The 22,357-nt window shown below is 38.0% G+C and overlaps 1 pseudogene; it reads right to left on the minus strand.

Moving 5' to 3' along the window:
- Nucleotides 1-22,357, minus strand: part of LOC112777883 (probable NAD(P)H dehydrogenase (quinone) FQR1-like 1) — a 37,003-nt pseudogene that overhangs the window by 10,122 nt on the left and 4,524 nt on the right.

A 22,357-nucleotide genomic window follows, 5' to 3' on the forward strand; every position in this document is an offset into this window, starting at 1 on the left:
AAACACCTACTACCCCTTTGACCGAATTCACTCTCTCCCTCCATCTCCTCCATTCTCTTCTTCTCCCACTTCTTTCTCTCTTCTTTTGCTCGAGGACGAGCAAATATTTTAAGTTTGGTGTGGTAAAAGCATTGCTTTTTATTTTTCCATAACTATTTATGGAACCTAAGGCCGGAGAAACCTCTAGAAAGAGGAAAGAGAAGACAAAAGCTTCCACCTCCGAGTCATGGGAGATGGAGAGATTCATCTCAAAGGTTTATCAAGACGACTTCTATGAAGTTGTGGCCAAGAAGAAGGTGATCCCTGAGGTCCCTTTCATGCTAAAAAAAAATGAGTATCCGGAGATCCGACATGAAATCCGAAGAAGAGGTTGGGAAGTTCTCACCAACCCCATTCAACAAGTCAGAATCTTAATGGTTCAAGAGTTCTATGCCAATGCGTGGATCACTAGGAACCATGATCAAAGTATGAACTCGAATCCAAAGAATTGACTTACAATGGTTTGGGGAAAATACTTAGATTTCAGTCCAAAAAATGTAAGGTTGGCGTTCTACTTGCCAATGATGCAAGAAAACGCACGCCCCTACACTAGAAGGGTCAACTTTGATCAAAGGTTAGACCAAGTCCTCATGGACATATGTGTGGAAGGAGCTCAATGGAAAAGAGACTCAAGAGGTAATCCGGTTCAATTGAGAAGACCATACCTTAAGCCTATGGCTAGAGGATGGTTGGAGTTCATCCAACGCTCTATTATTCCTACTAGCAACCGATCTGAAGTGACTGTGGATCGGGCCATCATGATCCATAGTATCATGATTGGGGAGGAAGTGGAAGTTCATGAGATCATACCTCTAGAACTCTACAAGGTGGTTGACAAGTCCCCCACTTTGGCAAGGTTAGCCTTTCCTTATCTTATTTGTCACATATGCAATTTGGCTGGGATTGACATAGAAGGAGACATCCTCATTGAAGAGGACAAGCCCATCGCTAAGAAAAGGATGGAGCAAACAAGAGAGCCCACTCATGGACCTCAACAAGAGCATGAGAAAATTCCTCATCAAGAAATCCCTGAGATACCTCAAGGGATGTATTTTTCTCCACACAACTATTGGGAAAAACTCAACACATCTTTGGAAGGCTTGAGTTACAACATGGACCAACTAAGGGTAGAGCACCAAGAGCACCCCATCATTCTCCATAAGATTAGAAAAGATCAAAGAGCTGTGAGGGAGGAGCAACAAAGGCAAGGAAGAGACATAGAGAAGCTCAAGAGCACCATTGGTTCTTCAAGAGGAGGACGCCACCCTCACTAAGGTAGACTCATTCCTTAATCTCCTTGTCTATTTATTTTTCTGTTTTCGGTTTTGAGCTTTACGTTTGGCTATGTTTTGTGTCTTTATTACATGATCATTAGTGTCTAGTGTCTATGTCTTAAAGCTATGAATAACTCCATGAATCCTTCACCTCTCTTAAATGAAAAATGTGCTTAATTACAAAAGAACAAGAAGTACTTGGATTTCAAATTTTATCTTGAAATTAGTTTAATTATTTTGATGTGGTGGCAATACTTTTTATTTTCTGAATGAATGCTTGAACAGTGCATATTTTTTATAGTGAAGTTTATGAATGTTAAAATTGTTGGCTCATGAAATAATGATGAACAAAGAGAAATGTTATTGATAATCTAAAAAATCATGAAATTGATTCTTGAAGCAAGAAAAAGCAGTGAAAAAAAAAGTAGCAAAAAAAAATGGCAAAAAAAAAGAGAAAAAGAAAAAGAAAAAGCAAGCAGAAAAAGCCAATAGCCTTTTAAACCAAAAGGCAAGGGTAAAAAGGATCCAAGGCTTTGAGCATTAATGGATAGGAGGGCCCAAGGAAATAAAATCCAGGCCTAAGCGGCAAAATCAAGCTGTCCCTAACCATGTGCTTGTGTCATGAAGGTCCAAGTGAAAAGCTTGAGACTGAGTGGTTAAAGTCATGATCCAAAGCAAAAAAGAGTGTGCTTAAGAACTCTGGACACCTCTAACTGGGGACTTTATCAAAGCTAAGTCACAATCTAAAAAGGTTCACCCAGTTATGTGTCTGTGGCATTTATGTATCCGGTGGTAATACTAGAAAATAAAGTTCTTAGGGCCACGGCCAAGACTCATAAAGTAAATGTGTTCAAGAATCAACATGCTGAACTAGGAGAATCAATAACTCTATCTGAAATTTTGAGTTCCTATAGATGCCAATCATTCTGAATTTCAAAGGATAAAGTGAGATGCCAAAACTGTTCAGAAGCAAAAAGCTACAAGCCCCGCTCATCTAATTAGAACTAAGTTTCATTGATACTGTGGGATTCATTGTATATTCTCTTCTTTTTATCCTATTTTGTTTTCAGTTGCTTGGGGACAAGCAAATATTTAAGTTTGGTGTTGTGATGAGCGGATAATTTATACACTTTTTGGCATTGTTTTTACATAGTTTTTCGTATGATTTAGCTACTTTTTAGTATATTTTTGTTAGTTTTTAAGCAAAATTCACATTTCTAGAATTTACTATGAGTTTGTGTGTTTTTCTGTGATTTCAGGTATTTTCTGGCTGAAATTGTGGGACCTGAGTAAAAATCTGATTCAGAGGCTGAAAAAGGACTGCTGATGCTGTTGGATTCTGACCTCCCTGCACTCGAAATGGAATTTTTGGAGCGTCAGAAACCCAAATGGCACGCTCTCAATTGCGTTAGAAAGTAGACATCCAGGGCTTTCCATCAATATATAATAGTTTATACTTCGCCCCAGTTTAGATGATGCAAACTGGCGTTTAACGCCAGATTTCTGCCCTATTCTGGCGTTAAACGCCAGAAACAAGTTGCAAGCTAGAGTCAAACGCCAGAAACAAGTTACAAACTGACGTTTAACTCCAAGGAAGACCTCTACACGTGAAAGCTTCAATGCTCAGCCCAAGTGGTGGACGAAATTGTGATAAAAGAGTTCCAGGCACTGTTAAAGAAGCTCACAACTCCGTTCAACTTAACCAGCAAGTGTACTAGGTCATCCAAGTAATACCTTACATGAGTAAGGGTCTATCCCACAGAGATTGTTGGTATGAAGCAAGCTATGGTCACCTTGTAAATCTCAGTCAGGCAGATTAAATTGGTTTATGGTGAGTTCAAAAATTAATAATAAATAGAAAATAAAAAGGGATAGAAATACTTATGTAAAGCAATAGTGGGAATTTCAGATGAGTGTGTGAAGATGCTGTGCTCCTCTCGTATCTCTATTTTCTTATTACATTCATCCAATCCTTCCTACTCCTTTCCATGGCAAGCTGTATGTAGGGCATCACCGTTGTCAATGGCTACATCCCATCCTCTCAGTGAAAACGTTCCTATGCTCTGTCACAGCACGGCTAATCATCTGTCGGTTCTCAATCAGGTTGGAATAGAATCCCTTGATTCTTTTGCGCTTGTCATCACGCCCAGCCTTCAGGAGTTTGAAGCTCGTCACAGTCACTCAATCCCAGAATCCTACTCGGAATACCATAGACAAGGTTTAGACTTTCCGGATTCTCATGAATGCCGCCATCTATCTAGCTTATACCACGAAGATTCTGTTGGGGAATCTAAGAGATATGCGCCCGGCCTAGAGTAGAACGGAAGTGGTTATCAGTCACGCGCGTTCATAGGTGAGAATGATGATGAGTGTCACGGATTATCACATTCATCAAAGTTAAGTATAACGTATATCTTGGAATAAGGATAGAAGAGAATTGAATAGAAATAATAATAATTGTATTGAAACTTGAGGTACAGCAGAGCTCCACACCCTTAATCTATGGTGTGTAGAAACTCCACTGTTGAAAATACATAAGTAAAAGGTTCAGGCATAGCCGAATGGCCAGCCCCCTAAAACGTGATCAATAGTCTCCTAAGATGAAGAATAAAACAAAACTGAGACCAAAGATGAAATGTGGTCAAAAGACGACTAATACACTAGTAAAAAGTCTTATTTATACTAAACTAGCTACTAGGGTTTACATGAGTAAGTAATTGATGCATAAATCCACTTCCGGGGCCCACTTGGTGTATGTTTGGGCTGAGCTTGATCTATCCACGAGTTGAGGCTTTTCTTGGAGTTGAACGCCATGTTATAACGTGTTTTGGGCGTTCAACTCCGGATCATGACGTGTTTCTGGCGTTTAACTCCAGACAGCAGCATGTACTTGGCGTTCAACGCCAAGTTACGTCGTCAATTTCCGAATAAAGTATGGACTATTATATATTGCTGGAAAGCTCTGGATGTTTACTTTCCAAAGCCGTTGAGAGCGCGCCATTTGGAGTTCTGTAGCTCCAGAAAATCCATTTTGAGTGCAGGGAGGTCAGATTCCAACAGCATCAGCAGTCCTTTTGTCAGCCTTTTTCAGAGTTTTGCTCAAATCCCTCAATTTCAACCAGAAATTACCTGAAATCACAGAAAAAAGCACAAACTCATAGTAAAGTCCAGAAATGTGAATTTAACATAAAAACTAATGAAAACATCCCTAAAAGTAGCTTGAACTTACTAAAAACTACCTAAAAACAATGCCAAAAAGCGTATAAATTATCCGCTCATCACCAAGCACACACCAACTGGGCCCGAAAGTGGATTTCTGCATCATTTACTTGTTTCTATAACCCTAGTAACTAGTTTAGTATAAATAGAACTTTTTACTATTGTACTAGGGAGTTTTTGGGGAACATCTTTGGACCATTATTCACATTTTGGGAGGCTGGCCATTCGGCCATGCCTACCGTATTTTCACTTATGTATCTTCAACGATGGAGTTTCTACACACCATAGATTAAGGTGTGGAGCTCTGCTGTTCCTCGAGTATTAATGCAAAGTACTACTGTTTTCTATTCAATTCATGCTTATTCTTATTCTAAAATATTCATTCGCACACAAGAACATGATGAATGTGATGATTATGTGACACTCATCACCATTCTCATTTATGAACGCGTGATTGACCACCACTTCCGTTCTACATGAAGACAAGCTTGAATGTATATCTCTTGGGTTTCCAATCAATGATTCACATCGACTCCCCTCTGACAATGAGGCATCTGAATCCGAGATTAGAGTCTTCATGGTATAGGCTAGAATCCATTGGTAGCTGGAGAATGAAACTCTCGCGTGATCTATAATTTTCACAAATAAATTCCCGTTGTAAGTATAGCTTCTAGACTGACAAGAATCCTTTCTTACAAAAGTTTTGGTTGTCACAAGTAACAAACCCAATAAAATTTATAAACCGAAGTATTCAAACCTCGGGTCATCTTCTCAAGGAATTGTAGGGAAGTATGATTTATTATTGGTTATGGAAAACAGTATTTTTGGGTTTGAAAAGGTTTGAGCAAGTAGTCTAATTGACAAGAAAAATAAATTAATAACAAGAAAATCTCTTGGCAAGGTATGAGAATTGGAATTCCTATCCTAGTTATCCTTATCAGGTGTGTTGGAATTGGGTTTTAATCCTGCTTAGTTATCCCTCATTAAATAAAGAAAAGTCAAGCAGACTAATTAAATTGATCCTCAAGTCCTAGTCAACTTTTAGAGCGATCTAAATCAATTAGCAATTGCCAATTTCAACCACTGCTGAGTTTGATAACTTAAGTGTTACCAATTAATTAACTAAAGCCAAAAGAAGAAAATAAATCATAAACAGAGCAAAACAATCATGAGTCTGAAATACCTCAAAGTATATTAATTAAGAAAATCCTAACATGAATGGTTCATAAGCCAATTGGGCAACATAAATCAAATACAAATAAAAGCATCAGAGTAAATAAAAGTAAAAGAGAAACATAAATTATTGAACCTGGTATAAAGAAACAATCCTAGTGACTAAAAGAAATCCTAAATCCTTAAAGAGGAATCCTAATCCTAATCCTAAGACCTAAGAGAGAGGAGAGAGCCTCTCTCTCTAGAATCTACATCTAAACCCTAAAATTATGAGTAATGTTTGAATGAATGATTCTGCTCCCCTCCCAGCCTCTAATCTGTGTTTCTGGGCTGAGAAATGGGTAAAAAATAGCCCAAAAATTGCTGGGGATGAAATCTGCCACGTACAGGTCGCGGCTCATGCGCGCGTACGCGCCAGGTGCGCGTGCGCACCGATGGCCTTTTTGCCAATGTGTGCGTGCGCGTACTTTGCGCGTCCGCATCCTTAAACGCCAGATCAACTATGAAAAATTATATATTTTTGTGAAGATCTGGATGTTAACTTTGCAACGCAACTAGAACCGCCTCATTTGGACCTCTGTAGCTCAAGTTATGATCGATTGAGTGCGAAGAGGTCAGGGCTGACAACTTTACAATTCCTTCGACTTCTTGTATTCCTTCCACTTTTACATGCTTCCTTTCCATCCTCTAAGCCATTCCTGCCATGTAATCTCTGAAATCACTTAACACACATATCAAGGCATCGAATGGTAATAAGAGAAGATTATAAATAGCAAAATTAAGGCCAAAGAAGCATGTTCTCAATCATAGCACAAAATTAGGAAGGAAAACGTAAACTCATGCAATTCGTATGAATAAGTGTATGAAAGATTGATAAAATCCACTCAATTAAGCATAAGATAAACCATAAAATAGTGGTTTATCAGCAGCATTCTTGAGATCCGGAAAGTCTAAACCTTCTCTGTGGTATTCTGAGTAGGATCTGGGATGGGATGACTGTGACGAGCTTCAAACTCGTGACTGTAGGGCGTGGTGACAGACGCAAAAGGATAGTAAATCCTATTCCTACATGATCGAGAACCAACAGCTGATTAGCCATACAATATCTGTGCATGGTGTTTTTCATCCGAGACGAGCAATCTGACAGTTGATTAGCTGTACAGAAATCGTAGAGGACCATTTTCACTGAGAGGACGGGAAGTAGCCATTGACAACGGTGACACCCAACATACAACTTGCCATAGAAAGGAGTCTGAAGGATTGGATGAAGGCAGTAGAAAAGCAAAGATTCAGAAGGAACAACGCATCTCCATACGCTTATCTGAAATTCCTACCAATGAATTACATAAGTATCTCTATCTTTATTTTATGTTTTATTTATCTTTTAATTATCAAAACTCCATAACCATTTGAATCTGCCTGACTGAGATTTACAAGATGACCATAGCTTGCTTCAAGCCGACAATCTCCGTGGGATCGACCCTTACTCACGTAAGGTTTATTACTTAGATGATCTAGTGCACTTGCTGGTTAGTTGTGCGAAGTTGTGAAAAAGAGTTGAGATTACAATTGTGCATACCAAGTTGTTGGCGCCATTGAGATCACAATTTCGTGCACCACTCATATCTCGTCGGTTTACGTTTATCGCTTATGCGAGTGATGCGCTTTTCTGTTTAACGCTTTGTTTTAAAATTTTCTTCAAAGGCTCCTCGTATAAAATTTCTTTCAACTATTATTATGTATATATTTTATTTTTAGAGGTCGTAATACCTCACCACCTCTGCTTTATGACTTGAGCATAAAGTTCTGTGTGGTAGGGTGTTACATCTTCCGGCAAAGTCTCCGGTACCATAGAGTGGCCTCAACACCATCTACAGAATCAGTACATTTCTTTATTTGTTCTGCTAGTCTCTCTACATGTCCGTATAGCGAGTAATACATGCCAATGAAATCATATTAAAAATTATTTATAACATAACAAAATGAATATATATTATTCCATAATCACAAAGGATCCTTGTCCAAACATAGAAATAGTAGCTCCTATGTTGAACAAACAAATTGTCATCCCAGTTGTGCTTATGTAAAGAAGAGGCTTCCTACCTAGTTTATCAACAAGAACTATGGCAACCAATATGAAAATAGTTTTTTATATTCCAACGGCAACTGTTGCTGCTAGACTCTTTGAATTGTCCTTGATCCCAACAGCTTTGAATATCTCAGGACTGTAATGCAATGTTGCGTCAATTTCAGGAATCTGCTGAAAACATTGGATACCACATCCTGTGATTAGCATCCGGCGAAGCGAAGGAAAATGGAAGATTAATTCGTGCCACACCGGTTTGTCCTTCTTGGAAGGAACTCCAGCAGCCTACTGAATTTTTGCCAGTCTCTCATCTACTTCTTTCTCATTCTCAATTCAGCAAAGCTAATAGCTAATATTAGTTTAGGTATAATCTAAAATTAATCCACAAACATGGTTAAACTAAACTTGTTTGACATGATCAAACTTCTATCAGCGCATTGATAGTAGTTTGGAAACCAATCATCTAAAGTTGAGGCAAGGCAAGGCATGCCAGACCTAGCTAATCAAATGTCAGATGGAAGTTTTTGATAAAGAGTTTTTGGCTTATGTTTTGACCCACTAGATTAACCTCAACCCTAGTTGACAAAAGGAACTGTTCATGACAAGCAATTGCCCTCCAGGTCAATTTCATTCACAATAAAGTGATATGAGAAAGTAATTTCCTAGCAACCAGTAAATTAAATAGCACTTCATTCTTATGGAATAAATTTTATTTTTGTTTTTTCACAGACAACAGCTTTACCATACTTTATGATGAGATAAAGAATATGACATAATAGTCTTGCTCTTTTATATCTAGGCTTCCTTCCTCAATGAAACCTGCAAGGAGAAACAAAATAGAAATAAATATGTAGGGTTTCCATATTCAGAATTGCACAACTAGCCATATGAGCAACAGGAACTTACAATTCTAGGTGGTAGTGCAAGATCAATAGCCCGGTCTATTTTAGTTCGCCTTAGAACTATATTCTTTAAAATTTTCTTCTTAAGTAGTATCATAGCTCTTCTTCCATAATCACCATATCCATACGATTGAATTGGTGTGGCAACATACTAATCAACGTTAAACATGAATAATAAAGAGCATGTTAACTTGTCAGCTAAGACTCTGTACAAATTTGAAAAGAATTGGCAACATAATCTCTGTCACACATGGTAAAGAAAAAAATTAAATCAACAAACTGTAGACTTACTTTGTTCCACCAAAAAAAATGTCTAACAAAACTATGACCACAGGCTGAACATTGTTTAGAGGAGCTGCACAAGGGGGCCAGGATATTAAAAATAGTTAACAATTCTAGAATATCTGGTATTGAAGAATGTACAATAGACATATGCCTATGAAGGCAGCACATGCACCCGACACCATATATATTAACATAATGATGCAAGTATTTAAAAAGTGTGAAAACAACAGATGACAATGCTTATAAAATCTAGATATCATTTTTGAATCTAAGCCATACCTGTGATCAAGAGCCTGGCAATCACATTCCTTGCAGAAATAATAGGAATAAGGAACTATTTACAGAAACCGAACCTGCATAATGGCATTCTATGTGAATTATGTCCATGATGAGATATAAAACTTAGCTTTCAGTCTTCCACCAAACATCTTATAGGAGGAGTTTGTTCTTGATAAATTATATAAAAAAAAGAAAAATAGATGATAGCCCAAAAAGATTCTAGTGTACCAGAAAGTACAGCTCTCCAACACGGTTCTACAGGGGAGTGCCACTAAGCGCCCATCTGTATGAAGAGTCTAAGGCAAGAACAACTTTTGTAGTGTTACAGTGTCTCGACTTTATGTAGTGTGTCTATTTTTCATATAAAGAAACAGATCAATTCAGATATCACAATGATGATTTATAATATATCGTTTGCAATAAATAAGAAACACCAAAAATGTAAAATTAAAGTTATTAGATCAAAACCTAGGCTTAAGTGTAACACCCTAACTATCAAAAGTTACACTTCCGGCTGCACCACTCTGATAGCTCGGGTATTACGACGACTCTTAAAATATTTAGTACTAAAATATGAGCCTGTTTAATACTGAAACCAAATATTCAAAACATACATCCATACGTTACAATACAGATTACAATACTTTCAAATACTACATATATATATATATATATATATATATATATATATATATATATATATATATATATATATATATATATATATATATATCATACCAATATACAAACTTCACATATCAAAACTCCTATCCCTGTTGCAAAAAATTGCTAAAAATAAAGGCGATGGAAAATTAATAACTAAGATAATACAAAATAATATCGAATAAACAAAAAATGAATATAACTCTTCTGAAGCTTCGTCGCCCATATCCTGAAAAGGGAAAAATCCTGTAGGGGAGTGAGAACATCGTCCTCGAAAGGGTTCTCACTATAGGGTCACAGAATTGCTATAATAAGATGCGAAAATAAGACCGTTTTTAAAGTACAGTGATTAATAACCGCCTTATGCATCTTTTCAAGACCAAAGATTTAATATTCAAAATCTGAAATCCTTTCTAAAGGGAAAACTGTTAATTTTCTCAGAAATCCAAAAGCCTTTTTAAAAATTTTTCCTAGATAGCATGAATGACTAAACTGTTCCATGCATAGGTTCATTAAGTCTATGCTGAACCATTTTAGTTTTTCATACTTTTCCAAACCGAGAACTCAAATCAAACATGGCCTTTGGCCCATCTCGTAATCAACCATGGCCCTAGGCCCAAACAAATCAATCCACAGACATAATAATCACACCCAAGTAGAAGGTTTAAGTAGTTATATCAAGTTGAGCCATTAACAATTAAGCATAATTATTCCCATAGGCAAACCACATATACAATAATCACACCCAATCAATGTCACATAGATGCAAATGATACATGCCTATCCTACTGGCCATGAGCTCACGCATCGGTTATGTTTCCAGACCCGACTCGGATAAGCAGGATTAAACCAGCATCCTTACTTGTAGGTTTCATAAATAAGCGGGATTAAACTACCATCCTTTCTCGGAACACGCAAACGGGATTAAACCACCGTCCTTGCCTCCACAGTAAGCGGGATTAAACTACCATCCTTACTAGGTACACAAAATAATATGCAAGCGGGATCACACCACCGTCCTTGCTAAATAATTTATCAATATGTGAGCGGGATAAAACCACCATCTTCACTACAAGCGGGATAAAACCACCATCCCTGCACAACGGTTTACATTCTGAGCAAGCGGGATTATACCACCATTGGTGTGCAAATCCCCACACTTCGTACAACTGAACCAGCAAGCGCACTGGGTCGTCCAAGTAATACCTGAGCGAGTCAGGCTCGATCCCACGAGGATTGTGATCTGATGCAAGCTATGGTTATCTTGTAGATCTTAGTCAGGCGAATAGGAGATGTAGGTATGTTGTGTAAACGCATAAAAGGAAATAAAGAGATCTTAACTAGGTTGATATGTTTGCAATGATAAGAAGATGGTTAAGGATTGGAGATGCTTTATCCTTCTGGATAACTCTGGTCTTACTGTCTTCTTCAACTGTGAATGATTTCTTCTATGGCAGGCTGTATGTGATCAACGCCGGTTGAGAGGTCGCCAATGCTCTTCCAGATCTGAACCCAAGGTTAGTGTGGATCCATTCTGATTGAGGGTGAAGCTCCTGCAGTTCATTCTCTTTAGTGATCCTACTCAAAACATCATAGACAAGGTTGAATCTTCTAGATCAAAGAATGCTGTGCCTTTGGGTTCTAGCCTCTACCACAAAGACTCTAATCTCCCCATACTTTGGCTGAACTGGTGTCTCGAGAAGTCCCCAACGAAGTTGTCGATTAGCTATCTAAGAGATGTATAATCAAGCTAGTAGTTCAATGCTTTCCAATTATGTATTCACATGAACCCAAAAAGAACAAGGATGGTTGTCACGCACGCGGTCTTAGAATGAAGAACGAAGATACATCTTAGAATAGAGAATCAAACACGAATTGAGAAAGAACAGTAGTACTTTATTAATCAATAAAACTCAGCAGAGCTCCTCCCCTCAACCTAGGAGGTTTAGAAACTCATACTGATAGAGAATACAATGATAAATGTGTATAGTGTTAAAAGGTCTTTGAAGATCATGTAAAATATCCCTTAAATACTAAACTAATGACTAAGGATTACTTAAGAAGGGTAAAATAGTCTTTTAGTGCTAAAATCCACTTCTGGGATCCACTTGGTGAGTGTTTGGCCTGAGCATTGATGAGATCCACGAGCTAGGAGACTCCTTGGGCGTTGAACGCCTGCTAGGGGGTCCTTCTTGGGCGTTTGAACGCTGGCTATCCCCTTGTGGGCGCTAGACACCTGCACTGGGGTAGGTGACTGGCGTTGAATGCCAGTTTTGGGCCTTCTATTCTGAAGCAAAGTATAAACTATTATATATTTCTGGAAAACCCTGAATGTTAGTGATGAGCGGATAATTTATACGCTTTTTGGCATTATTTTTAGATAGTTTTTAGTAAGTTCAATCTACTTTTAGGGATGTTTTCATTAGTTTTTATGTTAAATTCACATTTCTGGACTTTACTATGAGTTTGTGTGTTTTTCTGTGATTTCAGGTAATTTCTGGCTGAAATTGAGGGACTTGAGCAAAACTCTGAAAAAGGCTGACAAAAGGACTGCTGATGCTGTTGGAATCTGACCTCCCTGCACTCGAAATAGATTTTCTGGAGCTACAGAACTCCAATTGGCGCGCTCTTAACGGCGTTGGAAAGTAGACATTCAGATCTTTCCAGCAATATATAATAGTCCATACTTTATTCGGAAATTGATGACGTAATTTGGTGTTGAACGCCAAGTACATGCTGCTGTCTGGAGTTAAACGCCAGAAAAACGTCATGATCCGGAGTTGAACGCCCAAAACACGTTATAACTTGGAGTTCAACTCCAAGAAAAGCCTCAGCTCGTGGATAGATCAAGCTCAGCCTAAGCATACACCAAGTGGACCCCGGAAGTGGATTTATGCATCAATTACTTACTCATGTAAACCCTAGTAGCTAGTCTAGTATAAATAGGATAAGTTACTATTGTATTAGACATCTTTAGTCTCAGTTTTGTTTTATTCTTCATCTTAAGAGGCTATTGATCACGTTTTAGGGGGCTGGCCATTCGGCCATGCCTGAACCTTTCACTTATCTATTTTCAACAGTGGAGTTTCTGCACACCATAGATTAAGGGTGTGGAGCTCTGCTGTACCTCAAGTTTCAATACAATTACTATTACTTTTTATTCAATTCTCTTTTATTCTTATTCCAAGATATACGTTGCACTTCAACTTGATGAATGTGATGATCCGTGACACTCATCATCATTCTCACCTATGAACGCGCGTGACTGACAACCACTTCCATTCTACTCTAGACTGGGCGCATATCTCTTTGATTCTCCAACAGAATCTTCGTGGTATAAGCTAGATAGATGGCGGCATTCATGAGAGTCCTGAAAGTCTAAACCTTGTCTGTGGTATTCCGAGTAGGATTCTGGGATTGAATGACTGTGACGAGCTTCAAACTCCTGAAGGCTGGGCGTGATGACAAATGCAAGAGAATCAAGGGATTCTATTCCAACCTGATTGAGAACCGACAGATGATTAGCCGTGCTGTGACAGAGCATAGGAACATTTTCACTGAGAGGATGGGATGTAGCCATTGACAATGGTGATGCCCTACATACAGCTTGCCATGGAAAGGAGTAAGAAGGATTGGATGAATATAATAAGAAAGTAGAGATTCAAGAGGAGCACAACATCTCCGTACGCCTATCTGAAATTTCCACTATTGATTTACATAAGTATTTCTATCCCTTTTTATTTTCTATTTATTATTAATTTTCGAACTCATCATAAACAAATTTAATCTGCCTAACTAAGATTTACAAGGTGACCATAGCTTGCTTCATACCAACAATCTCTGTGGGATCGACCCTTACTCACGTAAGGTATTACTTGGATGACCCAGTACACTTGCTGGTTTAGTTGAACGGAGTTGTAGAAAGAAAAAGCTTCTCTAACAGTACCTGGAACTCTTGTATCACAATTTCATCCACCAAGTTTTTGGCGCCGTTGCCGAGGATTGTTCGAGTATGGACAATTGAAGGTTCATCTTGTTGCTCAGATTAGGTAATTTTCTTTTCAAAAAAAAATTTTTTTTCAAAATTTTTCTTTTCTTTTTCGTTTCTCCAAAAATATTTTCGAAAAAAAATCAATAAAAATCTAAAAAAAAATCATAAAATCATAAAAATCAAAAATATTTTATGTTTCTTGTTTGAGTCTTGAGTCAATTTTTAAGTTTGGTGTCAATTACATGCCTTAAAAATTTTTCTTGCATTTTTCGAAAAAATTCATGCATTCATGGTGTTCTTCATGATCTTCAAGTTGTTCTTGACAAGTCTTCTTGTTTGATCTTGATGTTTTCTTGTTTTGTGTTGTTTGTTGTTTTTCATATGCATTTTTTGTTTGTTAGAGTCCATGCATTAAAGATTTCTAAGTTTGGTGTCTTGCATGTTTTTTTTGCATCAAAAATTTTTCAAAAATGTGTTCTTGATGTTCATCATGATCTTCAAAGTGTTCTTGGTGTTCATCTTAACATTCATAGTGTTCTTGCATGCATTATGTGTTTGATCCAAAATTTTCACATTTTGGGTCATTTTTATGTTTTTGTCTCTCATCTTTAAAATTTCAAAAATCAAAAAATATCTTTTCCTTATTTCCCTCCAAATTTTCGAAATTTTGGGTTGACTTGGTCAAAAATTTTTAAAATTAGTTGTTTCTCACAAGTCAAGTCAAATTTTCAATTTTAAAAATCTTATCTTTTCAAAATCTTTTTCAAAAATTATATCTTTTTCAATTTTTTTTCTATTTTTCGAAAATTTCAAAAATCTTTTTCAAAATATTTTCAAAATCTTTTTCCTATCTTTACATCTAATTTTCGAAAATTAGCTAACAATTAATGTGATTGGTTCAAAAATTTGAAGTTTGTTACTTGCTTGTTAAGCAAGGTTCAATCTTTAAATTCTAGAATCTTATCTTGAAGTTTCTTGTTAGTGAAGTAAGTAATTTTAAATTTAAAATTTAAATCTTTTTATCTTTTATCTTATCTTTTTCAAAAATTTTATCTTTTTCAAAATTTGATTTCAAAATATCTTATCTAACCTCTTATCTTCTTATCTTTTCAAATTTGATTTTAATATCTTTTTCAACTAACTCTGACTTTTTGTTTGTTTCTTATCTTTTTCAAAACCACCTAACTACTTTTCCCTCTCTAATTTTCGAAAATATCTCATATCTTTTTCAAAAATTCTTTTTGTTTTAAATTTTAATTTGAATCTTATCTTATTTCTAATTTTCGAAAATTACTAACCCTTTTTTTTAAAAATTATTTTCGAATTTTCCCTCTCTTTTCTTATTCTATTTAATTATTTATTTACTAACACTTCTCTTCACCTCTCTTCATCTAAAGATCCGAACCCAATCTATCCCTTGAGTTTGGATTCTTCTTCACTCTTCTCCCCTTTCTTCTTCTACTAACATAAAAGAATCTCTATACTGTGACATAGAGGATTTCTCTTTCTTTTCTTGTTTTCTTCTCTTTCATATGAGCAGGAACAAGGATAAAGGCATTCTTGTTGAAATTGATCCAGAACCTGAAAGGACTCTGAAGAGAAAATTAAGAGAAGCTAAATTACAACAATCCAGAAGTAACCTTTCAGAAAATTTCGAACAAGAGAAGGAGATGGCAGCCGAAAATAATAATAATGCAAGGAGAATGCTTGGTGACTTCACAAAACCAACATCCAAGTTTGATGGAAGAAGCATCTCCATTCCTGCCATTGGAGCCAACAATTTTGAGCTGAAACCTCAGCTAGTTGCCTTAATGCAACAAAACTGCAAGTTTTATGGACTTACATCTGAAGATCCTTATCAGTTTTTAACTGAGTTCTTACAGATCTGTGAGACTGTAAAGACGAATGGAGTTGATCCTGAAGTCTACAAACTCATGCTTTTCCCTTTTGCTGTAAGAGACAGAGCTAGAATATGGTTGGACTCACAACCCAAGGATAGCCTGGACTCCTGAGATAAGCTGGTCACTGCCTTCTTGGATAAATTCTTTCCTCCTCAAAAGCTGAGCAAGCTGAGAGTAGATGTTCAAACTTTCAAGCAAAAAGATGGTGAATCACTCTATGAAGCTTGGGAAAGATACAAGCAGCTGACCAAAAGATGTCCATCTGACATGTTTTCAGAATGGACCATATTAGATATATTCTATTATGGTCTATCTGAATTTTTGAAAATGTCATTGGACCATTCTGCAGGTGGATCTATTCACCTATAGAAAACGCCTGAAGAGGCCCAAGAACTCATTGATATGGTTGCAAACAACCAATTTATGTACACTTCTGAGAGGAATTCCGTGAATAATGGGATACCTCAGAAGAAAGGAGTTCTTAAAATTGATGCTCTGAATGCCATACTGGCTCAGAACAAAGTGTTGACTCAACAGGTCAACATGATCTCTCAAAGTCTGAATGGATGGCAACATGCATCCAACAGTACTAAAGAGGCAGCTTCTGAAGAAGCTTATGATCCTGAGAACCCTGTCATGGCAGAGGTTAATTATATGGGTGAACCTTATGGAAACACCTATAACTCATCATGGAGAAATCATCCAAATTTCTCATGGAAGGATCAACAAAACCCTCAACAAGGCTTTAACAATGGTGGACGCAACAGGCTGAGCAATAGCAAGCCATATCCATCATCTTCTCAGCAACAGATAGAGAATCCTGAACAAAACACTTCTAATTTAGCCAACCTAGTCTCTGATCTGTCAAAGGCCACTTTCAGTTTCATGAATGAAACAAGATCCTCCATCAGAAATTTGGAGGCACAAGTAGGCCAGATGAGTAAGAAAGTCATTGAAACTCCTCCCAGTATTCTCCCAAGCAATACAGAAGGGAATCCAAAAGGAGAGTGCAAGGCCATTGATGTGATCAATGTGGCCGAATGCACAAGGGAGGAGGAGGACGAAAATCCTAGTGAGGAAGACCTCCTGGGACGTCCCTCAAGCAAGAAGGAGTTTCCTATTAAGGATCCAAAGGAATCTGAGGCTCATACAGAGACCATAGAGATTCCATTAAATCTCCTTCTGCCATTCATGAGCTCTGAAGACTATTCTTCCTCTGAAGAGGATGAAGATGTGACTGGAGAGCAAGTTGCTCAATATTTAAGAGCTATCATGAAGCTGAATGCCAAGTTGTTTGGTAATGAGACTTGGGAAAGTGAACCTCCCTTGCTCATTAGTGAACTAGATACCTGGATTCAGAAAACTCTACCTCAAAAGAAACAAGATCCAGGCAAGTTCTTAATACCTTGTACCATAGGCACCATGACCTTTGAAAAAGCTCTATGTGATTTAGGGTCAGGGATAAATCTTATGCCTCTCTCTGTAATGTAGAAGCTGGGGATCATTGAGGTACAACCTGCCTTGTTCTCATTACAATTGGCAGACAAGTCATTGAGACAAGTTTATGGAATAGTGGAGGACGTGTTAGTAAAGGTTGAAGGCTTTTACGTCCCTGCTGATTTCATAATCTTAGACACTATAAAGGAAGAGGATGAATGCATCATCCTTGGAAGGCCTTTCCTAGCCACAGCAGAAGCTATGATAGATGTCAACAGAGGTGAATTAGTCCTTCAATTGAATGGGGACTACCTTGTGTTTAAGGCACAAGGCCATCCCTCTGTGACAAAAGAGAGTAAGCATGAAGAGCTTCTCTCAGTTCAGAGTCAAGAAGAGCCCCCACAGTCAAACTCTAAGTTCGGTGTTGGGAGGCCACAACCAAACTCTAAGTTTGATGTTAAGATCCCATATCCAAACTCTAAGTTTGGTGTTGGGACTATACAACATTGACCTGATCACCTTTGTGGCTCCATGAGAGCCACTATCAAGCTATTGACATTAAAGAAGCGCTTGTTGGGAGGCAACCCAATTTTATTTATCTAATTTTTATTTTATTGTTATTTTATGTTTTATTAGGTACATGATCATGAGGAGTCACGAAAAAATCATAAAAATTAAAAACAGAATCAAGAACAGCAGAAGAAAAAAATCACACCCTAGAGGAAGCACAGGCTGGCGTTCAACGCCAGTAAGAAGCATCTGGCTGGCGTTCAACGCCAGAAAAGAGCATCATTCTGGCGCTGAACGCCAGAAACAAGCAACATTCTGGCGCTGAACGCCAGGAATGTGCCTAAGAGGAAAAGCTAGCGCTGAACGCCAGTAACAAGCATGAAACTGGCGTTCAACGCCAGAAACATGCTTTACATGGGCGTTGAACGCCTAGAATGTGCACCACACGGCGTTTAAACGCCAGAATGGTGTGCAAGGGCAATTTACATGCCTATTTGGTGCAGGGATGGAATTCCTTGACACCTCAGGATCTGTGTACCCCACAGGATCACCTCAGGATCTGTGGACCCCACAGGATCCCCACCTACTATATTCCCACCTTGCCTCCTAATCCTATTTTGTGATGACTATTCCCCATGTCACACTTCCCAACACTCTTTACCAATCACCTCAATTCCTCTTCCCAATCACCTCCTTCACCACTCACATCCATCCACTCTTCCCCATAAACCCCACCTACCTTCAAAAATTCAAAACCATTTTCCCACCCATTCCCACCCTATATGGCCGAACAAACACCCCCCCTTTCCCTATATATACCCTTCCATTCTACTTCATTTTCACACAACAATACCCCCTCTTCTTCACCTTAGCCGAACCTACCTCTCTCCCTCTCTACCATATTTTCTTCTTCTTCTTCTTCTTCTCTTCTTTCTTCTCTTGCTCGAGGACGAGCAATATTTTAAGTTTGGTGTGGTCAAATCACAATCTTTTTTGTTTTCCACTACCATCAATGGCACCTAAGGCCGGAGAATCCTCTAGAAAAGGAAAAGGGAAGACAAAAGCTTCCACCTCTGAGTCATGGGAGATGGAAAGATTCATCTCCAAGAGCCATCAAGACCACTTCTATGATGTTGTGGCAAAGAAGAAGGTGATCCCTGAGGTCCCTTTCAAGCTCAAGAAAAATGAGTATCCGGAGATCCGACATGAGATCCGAAGAAGAGGTTGGGAAGTCCTAACCAACCCCATACAACAAGTCAGAATCTTAATGGTTCAAGAGTTCTATGCCAATGCATGGATCACTAGGAACCATGATCAAAGAATGAACCCGAATCCAAATAATTATCTCACAATGGTTCGGGGGAAATACTTAGATTTTAGCCCGGAAAATGTGAGGTTGGAATTTCACTTGCCCATGATGCAAGGAGATGAACGCCCCTACACTAGAAGGGTCAACTTTAATCAAAGGTTGGACCAAGTCCTAACGGCTCTCAAGAAATGCATGAGGAAGCTCATCATCAAGAAATCCCTGAGATGCCTCAAGGGATGCACTTTCCTCCCAACAACTATTGGGAACAACTCAACACTTCCTTAGAAGATTTGAGCCACAATGTGGAACAATTAAGGGTGGAACATCATGAACACTCCATCATTCTCCATGAAATAAGAGAAGATTAAAGAGCAATGAGGGAGGAGCAACAAAGGCAAGGAAGGGACATAGAAGAGCTTAAGGATATTGTTGGTCCTTCAAGAAGAAGATGCCACTAAAGGTGGATTCACTCCTTGTTCTTTATTTCTTTCTGTTTTTGTTTTTTTTTTATGTTGAGTTTATCTATGTTTTGTGTCTCTACTTCATGATCATTAGTATGTAGTAACTATGTCTTAAAGCTATGAATAAATTCCATGAAATCCTTCACCTATCTTAAATGAAAAATGTTTTAATTCAAAAGAACAAGAAGTACATGAATTTCGAATTTATCCTTGAATTTAGTTTAATTATATTGATGTGGTGACAATACTTTTTGTTTTCTGAATGAATGCTTGAACAGTGCATATTTTTTATCTTGTTGTTTATGAATGTTAAAACTGTTGGCTCTTGAAAGAATGATGAACAAAGAGAAATGTTATTGATGATCTGAAAAATCATGAAATTGATTCTTGAAGCAAGAAAAAGCAGTGAAAAGTAAAAAGCTTGCGAAAAAAAATAGGCGAAAAAAAATAGAAAGAAAAAGAAAAAGCAAGCAGAAAAAGCCAATAGCCCTTAAAACCAAAAGGCAAGGGTAAAAAGGATCCAAGGCTTTGAGCATCAATGGATAGGAGGGCCCAAGGAAATAAAATCCAGGCCTAAGCGGCTACATTAAGCTGTCCCTAACCATGTGCTTGTGTCATGAAGGTCCAAGTGAAAAGCTTGAGACTGAGTGGTTAAAGTCGTGATCCAAAGCAAAGGAGTGTGCTTAAGAGCTCTGGACACCACTAACTGGGGACTCCAGCAAAGCTGAGTCACAATCTGAAAAGGTTCACCCAGTTATGTGTTTGTGGCATTTATGTATCCGGTGGTAATACTGGAAAACAAAATGCTTAGGGCCACGACCAAGACTCATAAAAGTAGCTGTGTTCAAGAATCAACATACTTAACTAGGAGAATCAATAACACTATCCGAAATTCTAAGTTCCTAGAGAAGCCAATCATTCTAAACTTCAAAGGAAAAAGTGAGATGCCAAAACTGTTCAGAAGCAAAAAGCTACAAGTCCCGCTCATCTAATTAGAATTAATATTCATTGATATTTTGAAATTTATAGTATATTCTCTTCTTTTTATCCTAATTGATTTTCAGTTGCTTGGGGACAAGCAACAATTTAAGTTTGGTGTTGTGATGAGCGGATAATTTATACGCTTTTTGGCATTGTTTTTAGATAGTTTTTAGTAAGTTCAAGCTACTTTTAGGGATGTTTTCATTAGTTTTTATGTTAAATTCACATTTCTGGACTTTACTATGAGTTTGTGTGTTTTTCTGTGATTTCAGATAATTTCTGGCTGAAATTGAGGGACTTGAGCAAAACTCTGAAAAAGGCTGACAAAAGGACTGCTGATGCTGTTGGAATCTGACCTCCCTGCACTCGAAATGGATTTTCTGGAGATACAGAACTCCAATTGGAGCGCTCTCAACGGCGTTGGAAATTAGACATCCAGAGCTTTCCAGAAATATATAATAGTCCATACTTTATTTGGAAATTGACGACGTAACTTGGCGTTGAACGCCAAGTACATGCTGCTGTCTGGAGTTAAATGCCAGAAAAACGTCATGATCCGGAGTTGAACGCCCAAAACACGTTATAACTTGGAGTTCAACTCCAAGAAAAGCCTCAGCTCGTGGATAGATCAAGCTCAACCCAAGCATACACCAAGTGGGCCCCGGAAGTGGATTTATGCATCAATTACTTACTCATGTAAACCCTAGTAGCTAGTATAGTATAAATAGGACAAGTTACTATTGTATTAGACATCTTTGGTCTCAGTTTTGTTTTATTCTTCATCTTAAGAGGCTATTGATCACGTTTTAGGGGGCTGGCCATTTGGCCATGCCTGAACCTTTCACTTATCTATTTTCAACAGTGGAGTTTCTGCACACCATAGATTAAGGGTGTGGAGCTCTGCTGTACCTCAAGTTTCAATACAATTACTATTACTTTTTATTCAATTCTCTTTTATTCTTATTCCAAGATATACGTTGCACTTCAACCTGATGAATGTGATGATCCATGACACTCATCATCATTCTTACCTATGAACGCGCGTGACTGACAACCACTTCCGTTCTACTCTAGACCGGGCGCATATCTCTTAGATTCCCCAACAGAATCTTCGTGGTATAAGCTAGATAGATGGCGGCATTCATGAGAGTCCAGAAAGTCTAAACCTTGTCTGTGGTATTCCGAGTAGGATTCTGGGATTGAATGACTGTGACGAGCTTCAAACTCCTGAAGGCTGGGCGTGATGACAAACGCAAAAGAATCAAGGGATTCTATTCCAACCTGATTGAGAACCGACAGATGATTAGCCATGCTGTGACAGAGCATAGGAACATTTTCACTGAGAGGATGGGATGTAGCCATTGACAACGGTGATGCCCTACATACAGCTTGCCATGGAAAGGAGTAAGAAGGATTGGATGAATATAATAAGAAAGTAGAGATTCAAGAGGAGCACAGCATCTCCGTACGCCTATCTGAAATTTCCACTATTGATTTACATAAGTATTTCTATCCCTTTTTATTTTCTATTTATTATTAATTTTCGAACTCATCATAAACAAATTTAATCTTCCTAACTGAGATTTACAAGGTGACCATAGCTTGCTTCATACCAACAATCTCTGTGGGATCGACCCTTACTCACGTAAGGTATTACTTGGATGACCCAGTACACTTGCTGGTTTAGTTGAATGGAGTTGTGGAAAGAAAAAGCTTCTCTAACAGTACCTGGAACTCTTGTATCACAATTTCGTCCACCAGTTAGCGTTCCATAGCCGTTAAGAACACTTCATTTGAACTTTTGTAGCTCCAGAAAAGCTCTTTGGAGTGCAAGGAGGTCAGATCTA

Source organism: Arachis hypogaea, chromosome 3 (genome assembly GCF_003086295.3).
Source record: "Arachis hypogaea cultivar Tifrunner chromosome 3, arahy.Tifrunner.gnm2.J5K5, whole genome shotgun sequence".
NCBI lineage: Eukaryota > Viridiplantae > Streptophyta > Magnoliopsida > Fabales > Fabaceae > Arachis > Arachis hypogaea.